Genomic DNA, 7,103 nt, shown 5'->3' on the forward strand with positions numbered 1-7,103 from the left:
GTTTTCATGGTCATCGGAAGGGTTCAAATGATGGCAGAGAACAAAAAGCAGTTGGATTCCGCACCCCAGGATTCAGCAGCCCTGCGTGGCTTCCCGGCCTGTGCGCATCAGCAAACACTATCATCTTAAGACAATTCTGTGTGTGGCCGTAGAAATGGCCAGTAATTGAGAATTGCTTCACCCTTGGCTGACATCTTTTTCTGTTTGTGCATAAAGGCCTTGTAACTTTATCCCAGAGGGCGGAAATTCACCTTTTAAAGGCCTCATCTGACTTTCTTCTGAGCTTAAAAAAAACAAAAAGGTACATTTTCCTCTGAGCTGAAAGATCCCCTCTCTAGTAAAATTCGTTATTGTTTTCCCTTCCGTTTCAATGCTGCGAATTTGTTACCAAAATGCTTCCCTGACCTTCTCCTTCCCTCTCCATCACACGCTGACACATCTAGCCTAAATTTGTGTCTTGCATCACCTCAGGAAACTCATGGCTAATTTCATTATTTGGGAGAGAAAATGCAAATGAAGCCAGACAGCTGGTGCTTTCCTCGCGGCTGAGAGTGATGGAGGGGCGGAGGCCCACCTCATCAGAGGCCCGCACACCCTCCTGTTCAGACAGGCCCTGGCGGGGGCAGAGCACAGAGGCTACAACGCAGCAGGAACAGATGGCTGGGAGGGGAGGAGATGGAGAAGCCCGACTTGCCGGAGAGGCTGGGAAGGTGGCGTGTCAGCTGCCTGGGCACTTGGATGGAGCACACGGGACAGGGACGGGGCGCTCAGGATCCTTCAACACCGCCCCTTCCTTAAGGGCAGAGGGAGCCTGGACGCCGCGTCTAAGCGGTTCGCCCGCCGACAGCAGGTGCTGCTCCTCAGCTCTGGTCTCCGTGGTCCGGCCAACATTCCATCTCCTGTGTCTGCACATCCAGCATCTGCTTTTTCCCCGGAAGAGGACACGGACAGAGAGAAACAGAAAGGAAATGAGTGGGAGCTTGTTTCTTTCCCCCGAAGGAATCTCAGTCCGCAAACCCAAGCGTGCGAGACGTCTAACTTGGCTTTTCTATAACTGAACATAATTTTGCTTTCTGATCCTATGAAACTATTGCATTCAGCATCCTGCCTTCCTCTAGAGTCCAGCGAAATACAAGGAGACATAGAAAGTTCCAAGGGAGGGCATAAGCCGGTGTGTCAGCTATCTGAGTTGCTCTCTGCTGAGATATCCGTTGTCCCCTTCAGCCCTTGGGCATCGGTCTACACAGACTGCTACTGAGGGGGGGCCTCTGCTGGCTGCTCTGTTGCTTCTTCTTGCTTCCGGGTCCTTCCAGGACACACAGCTGTCTGTTTGGAGGGCCAGGGCTGGGCCAGGCTGGGGCAACTCTGCGGGCTGTCTCAGCTCCGTCTCGCCTTTTGACACTCAGGTTCAATAGGGCTCATTCTGTTCCTGCCTCTTTTCCCCGAAGACACAAAGCAGAAGGCACGTTCCACTGATACCTACACACTCTTCACTTTTCTGCTAAGTCTTCTTAGAGAATCTTCATCTATTTTGGGCCAGAAATCCCGTTCTTACTCATTCTGTATTCTAAGATTTCAGCCAAGACCTGGGCTCAAGGAAAAAGAAAAAAAAAAAAAAAAAAAAAAAGAATAAGCCCAAAACTGTGGTTAAGAATTCAAAGATGTTTCCTCCATCATACAAAATGGAAGCCCCCAGCCAAATCTAACTGGGATGGATCTGGGATTCAGGTCTCCTGGAGCTGTTTGCTTAGCTGATGGGATATTTCAAGTTGGGTGAGGCTACCTTCGTTCACCCCACAAATCTCTGGTATTATTAACACTTTCCGAGGCCCCTCAGGCTTCGTGGGAAATGTAAATGACATTTTGGTCTGAGGAGGAGAATGGGATTCCTGTGGCCCAATTTACACCAGGCACCTAAAATCCCGGAAATATTGAGTGCTTCTAAGCTGCAGGGACAACACGTTTGGGAAAGGAGGCAGAGGGGAAGGGAGCAAAAGCTTGATGCATAGATTTAATCATGGCCTTCAAATCATCCCACTGATTGCAGAAGCCTGGAGAGGGCTTGCTGGGGACCCATAATCATTCCTTTGGATTGCACTGGGCCTTTCACATTTTAGAACATTTTTGCTTTATCTCGATTCGTACTCACCATACCTCCATAAAATAGGGTTTTTTTTTTTTTTTAAGGCTAGGAACAATGCTAACATGCTCTGAAATATAAAAGGCCCAGTGTCGGTCCTTAGTGGCTCAGCTGGGTTTCCTGAGTCTCCTCATCCTGGGCTGGGTTCTCTAGTCTCCTGCCTCCAGCCACACCAGGAGCCCAGCAAACTTCTTCCTCTTCCCATTAGATGAGTTTGTACCTCATTGCATCGGCATGATCTTACCTCACCCAATAAATAGCCACGTGGGAAAGTCCTTCCTGGTTCCTGGTCCCCGATCCACAGGACACAAATGGGGCTGTCTCTGTGTTAAAGCCTAAAATGACCTTGGTTCTTCCCATCTACTAAATATGCTCTCAGTGAGTCTTTCTTGACACTGACCTGGCCTGACCAACACCACTCTGTCTTTAATAGAAACGATGTACAAATTAGGTACAAATTTTGTAGAAACGATTACAAATCATCCCACTTTTTAAATCCTCTTTGAGCACACATAAAGTATAAACCTTGCTGACGTCTCTGTATGTATAGTGCCGTGCCTCCGAAATTATCCCCATCAAAAAAAAAAAATGAGAGGTTTTTGATCTCTATTACTCCTGATAATATTCGGGTGGAAGGAAAGACTGAGGCCCATCAGATGATTTGGCTCAAAGTCACGAGGCACAGACAAAAAGCTAAAGCTTTCATAGTCCATTTTTTTTTTTTTTTTGCCTTTAAATACCTTTCCCTTTTCTACACGTCTTTTTGCCCTGCAGGCCACCTGGGCCCTCGCGTCATTGTTGCCCGCTCTTTGCAGGGGAGGCCGGTGAGGCCCTGAAAGGTGGGGTCGCTGGGGCCCGCGCTGCTGGGCCTCCTCGGGGCCCCCCTTGTGAGCCCCGCTCAGTGTCTGCGCGCCTCCCTGGCAAGAAAACAGCTGCGGTGAGGTTCTGCACATGCTGTAATAGCATTTGTTAACCACTGCCACATGATTTTTAAGGTAAATGTCACCCTGCATTGTAACTGCGAGCTAACGACGTGTTAGCGGGTCCTCGTCGCTCTCCTGTCGCTCGTTCTGCCAGCGCTGAGGTTGCAGAGATGTCGCCCCACCAACCGCTGGGCAGCTGGGCCATTTACTCTTCGGGTGCCCCTGCCGCCTCCCTGGGTGCTTTCTGAAGCTTAGTTACTGCCGTGCTTTCTCTCCTGCTGCTGTCCCGGGGAGAAGGCGGCAGCTGGTTGAAGGACTGGTCCAATCTGCACGCTCAAGCCACGGTCGTGGAAAGGTGACCCCGCTCAGGAGTCCCCCCGCCCGCTTTGTCTGCCGCTGTCCCCACGGGCAGGGCCCCAAACCGAGGCTGAACGTGCTCTGCACTTGCCTGGTCTGAGGCCGTCAGGAACTGTGTCCCCAGTTCCTAAGTGACACTCCCAACCCCGAGGACCTCAGGACGTGGCCTTGGTTGGAAATAGGGTCATTACAGACGTAAATGGCAAAGACGATTTCCTACTGGCGTGGAGGGGACACTTCATCCAAGAGGACTGTTGCGCTCAGAATTGTCCTTAGAAAATGAGGAACTGCGGACACAGACACAGTAGCACAGGGCAAATGCCACGTAAACAATGACATTATGCTGCCACCAGCTGAGGGCCCACCAGAGCTGGGAAAGGGGCCTGGAACGGATCCTTCCCTGGAGGCTTCAGAAGGAGCACAGCCCTGCTGACACAGGGCTCTCTCACACACCTCACGTCCAGAACTGTGACACAAAAGTGTCTGCTGTTTGAGCATCCCCCTTGGTGGCATTCTGTTATGGCAGCTCTAAACAAGACAGGCACGGGGCGCCTGGGGGACTCAGCTGGTTTAAGCATCCGGCCTCAGCTCGGGTCATGACCTCGGGGTTCTGAGTTCGAGCCCCACGCCGGGCTCTGTGCTGACACCTCAGAGCCTGGAGCCTGCTTCAGGATTCTACGTCTCCCTCTCTCTGGGACCCTCCCCCTCTCGCACTCTGTCTCTCTCTCAAACATAAATAAAAATGAAAAAATAAAATAAAACGACAGAGGCTAGGATCTGATCCACTTTCTTCGTTCCATCCACCCAAAGGAGCTTCTGAAAGTGCCCCAAGAAGCCAGAGAACTCGTGGTGCGCTGGGATCCAGCGATGACTTCACAGGCGAGCTCTCTGCTGTCTTAGCCAGTGCCCAGTGCCGGAGACTCCTGCACGACAGAAAGTCCCCAAGTGGGGCTCTGCGGAGAAGGTCACACAGTTAGAGGAGCACAGTTGTAGGCAAATTACATCTACCCTGGCCTGTGAAGGATACCATGACCACGTCTTCTGAATCCTGGAGCCCCCTGCACACTTAAATGCATTATGTGTCATTATATATGACAATATTGTTACATATACTATATAGTATATTACATATACTACAGTTATATAGTAATATAACACACACACACACACACACACACACACACGCATACGCACACAAATAAAGCTGCATCCTGTGTCCAGCCCAAAGTAACATAGACTTCCAGTTAGAAGCGTGCAGGAGTGATATTATTGGTGCATTATTTTACAAGGTCCATTCATAATAATAACAACGATCACAATGACATCAGTAACCAGCACCACCAGCACCACTGACTCAGCACTGAGTGTTCATTGAGCATTAACTACATGCCAAGCCCATGCTTTATCTTGCTTCCTTGCTAAATGACCTTGACCAACTCATTTTTCTTTGTGCATTAGTTTTCTAATCTGTAAAATGGAATAACAATACAAAACCTTTAAAAGTGTTACCTATTATTATTACATTTATGATTAATATGATAGATGAGGTAAGTATGATGTTCCCATTTCAAGATTTTTTTTTTTAATTTTGAGAGAGAAACAGCGCAAGTGGGGAAGGGGCAGAGAGAGCGAGAAAGAGAGGAAGAATCCCAAGCATTCTGTGCTGACAGCACAGAGCCCGATGTGGGGCTCGAACTCACGAACTGTGGGTTCATGACCTGAGCTGAAACAAGAGTCCGATGCTTAACCGACTGAGCCACCCAAGCACCCTGTGATGTTCCCATTTTAAAGATGAACAAACTGAGGATAGGGAAGGGGCACACAACTTACCAAAGGTCCTTGTCAAGTGACACCTGTTATCCTATACAGTGGAGGGACAGTCCCACTGCATGGAAAACAGCAAAGAGTGTAACAATGCCTGTCACCAGGAGCAGTAGGTCCGGGACGTCACCCTACTGCATGATTTACAGAATTCATGGTCACAACTCACACAGGCACTAGATGGAACAACAATTTAGTCTCTTTAGAGAAGAGACGGGGCAAGGTCAGCTCCAATAGTAAGGATTGGTCCCCCATGACCCTGGGGTCTCACCCTGTAGCTGACACAGGACAATGGTCTGTATGCACCTGTCTGGTGCTGCAGGCAAAGGACCCGGTTCCCTCCCCACAGTAGAGGTGACCAGATGCTATGTGACATACACATACATATATGTGACCATGTATGTCCTGTCCTGAGCAGGACAAAGAAGCAGGTTTAGGTTCAGAACGGGGAAAGATACTCCCAAAGAGATATGCCCAGCATAGGCTGTGAGGGCTCTTTATCTCTTTGTGAGGAAAGATTCTGGGTCCTGGGCACATTCTTATGGAACTCTACACGGGTCAGAAGATGCACATGACTTCCCTTCCCAGCAGTCATACAACTAGAAGCCAACAGAGGCAGGATTTGAACTCAGGTCATTTTTCTACTCATTGTATGTTGATGACCTACTGTGTGTGTGGCACTGTACTAGGCACTGTCATGTCTTCAGGACTTTTCAGACACAGAAATCAAACTCTTCATCAAAAGCTTACAGCAATGGAGAAAATAAAGGTACCCTCATAAATATAACAAATTCTTTCATTTTAAAATCCATCCTTTAATAACATATTCAACATGCTTCTACTGAGAATCTACTCTTCGCAGGGACCATGCAAGGCATCAGGATACAATGATGAATAAAACAGCATTCTTACCCACAGATCTCACCATGGATTACACAGCACTCGGTTGTGTGAGAGGCACCAGCCTGGCCCCAAGGCATACAAACAGAAGAGTTGAAGATCTGAACCTATAACCGTGGTCCTCAGTGGGCACGCAGTGTAAGGAAAGACAGAGAAGGACCGAGCACTTCCAGAACCACATACACCATGGGGAGGACACGCAGGTTGCTGCTGGGCTGTAGGGAAAGGGCATCTCGAAATGGGGAGCCAGGAACGGCTTCCCAGTGGAATGATGCCTGAGTCAAATTTGAAGGAAAATAGGTCTTAATCAGATTTTCCCCTTTGGAAAACATTCTTTCTCAGGAGCAGGAGGGGCCTGTTCCAAGTAGATGGGTGTTAGGCAGAGTACTGCGCAGTTTCGTGAGGCTGTGTTGACAGCCACGAGGAGTGAGCGGGAAGTGAGGACATAGGTGGACCCCCGAAAGCACGGGGGATGGAGACCGGGGCCGGTCCTGAAAGATCTACGCAGAAGCTATCAGGACATTGCTCAGATAAAGTGCTGGGCTCAGCTTGGGAACAATCGGCAATGATTCAAGGGCAGACCGAATTTGAAAGACACAGGAATAATCTGGATCCATGGAGTGCAGAACGGGCATTCTAAGTGAAGAAGATACTTTGGCAGGGTGAGTGTGGGAAATCACAGGATCCGGGTGGTGGTCATGTTCTGTAAAGCTTTGGAGCCAGACCGTGTACTAACTACACATCGTTACCTGCTGGGCACTATCCAAACTGAGCTAGACATGAGCCTCACAGAGATGCACACGCACATCAGATACAGGGACACGCTATGAGCAGATAACTGGGGTGACTATATGGTTTGTTGTCCTGAGACACTATTGAGGGAGAAGGGTGTGGAATAGAGAAGCACAGCAGGACAGGTGGCATAAGCCAGGACAGCCTGGGCAACGGAATGCAGGGTCAAT

This window comes from Prionailurus bengalensis, chromosome E4 (genome assembly GCF_016509475.1).
Source record: "Prionailurus bengalensis isolate Pbe53 chromosome E4, Fcat_Pben_1.1_paternal_pri, whole genome shotgun sequence".
Taxonomy (NCBI): Eukaryota; Metazoa; Chordata; class Mammalia; order Carnivora; family Felidae; genus Prionailurus; species Prionailurus bengalensis.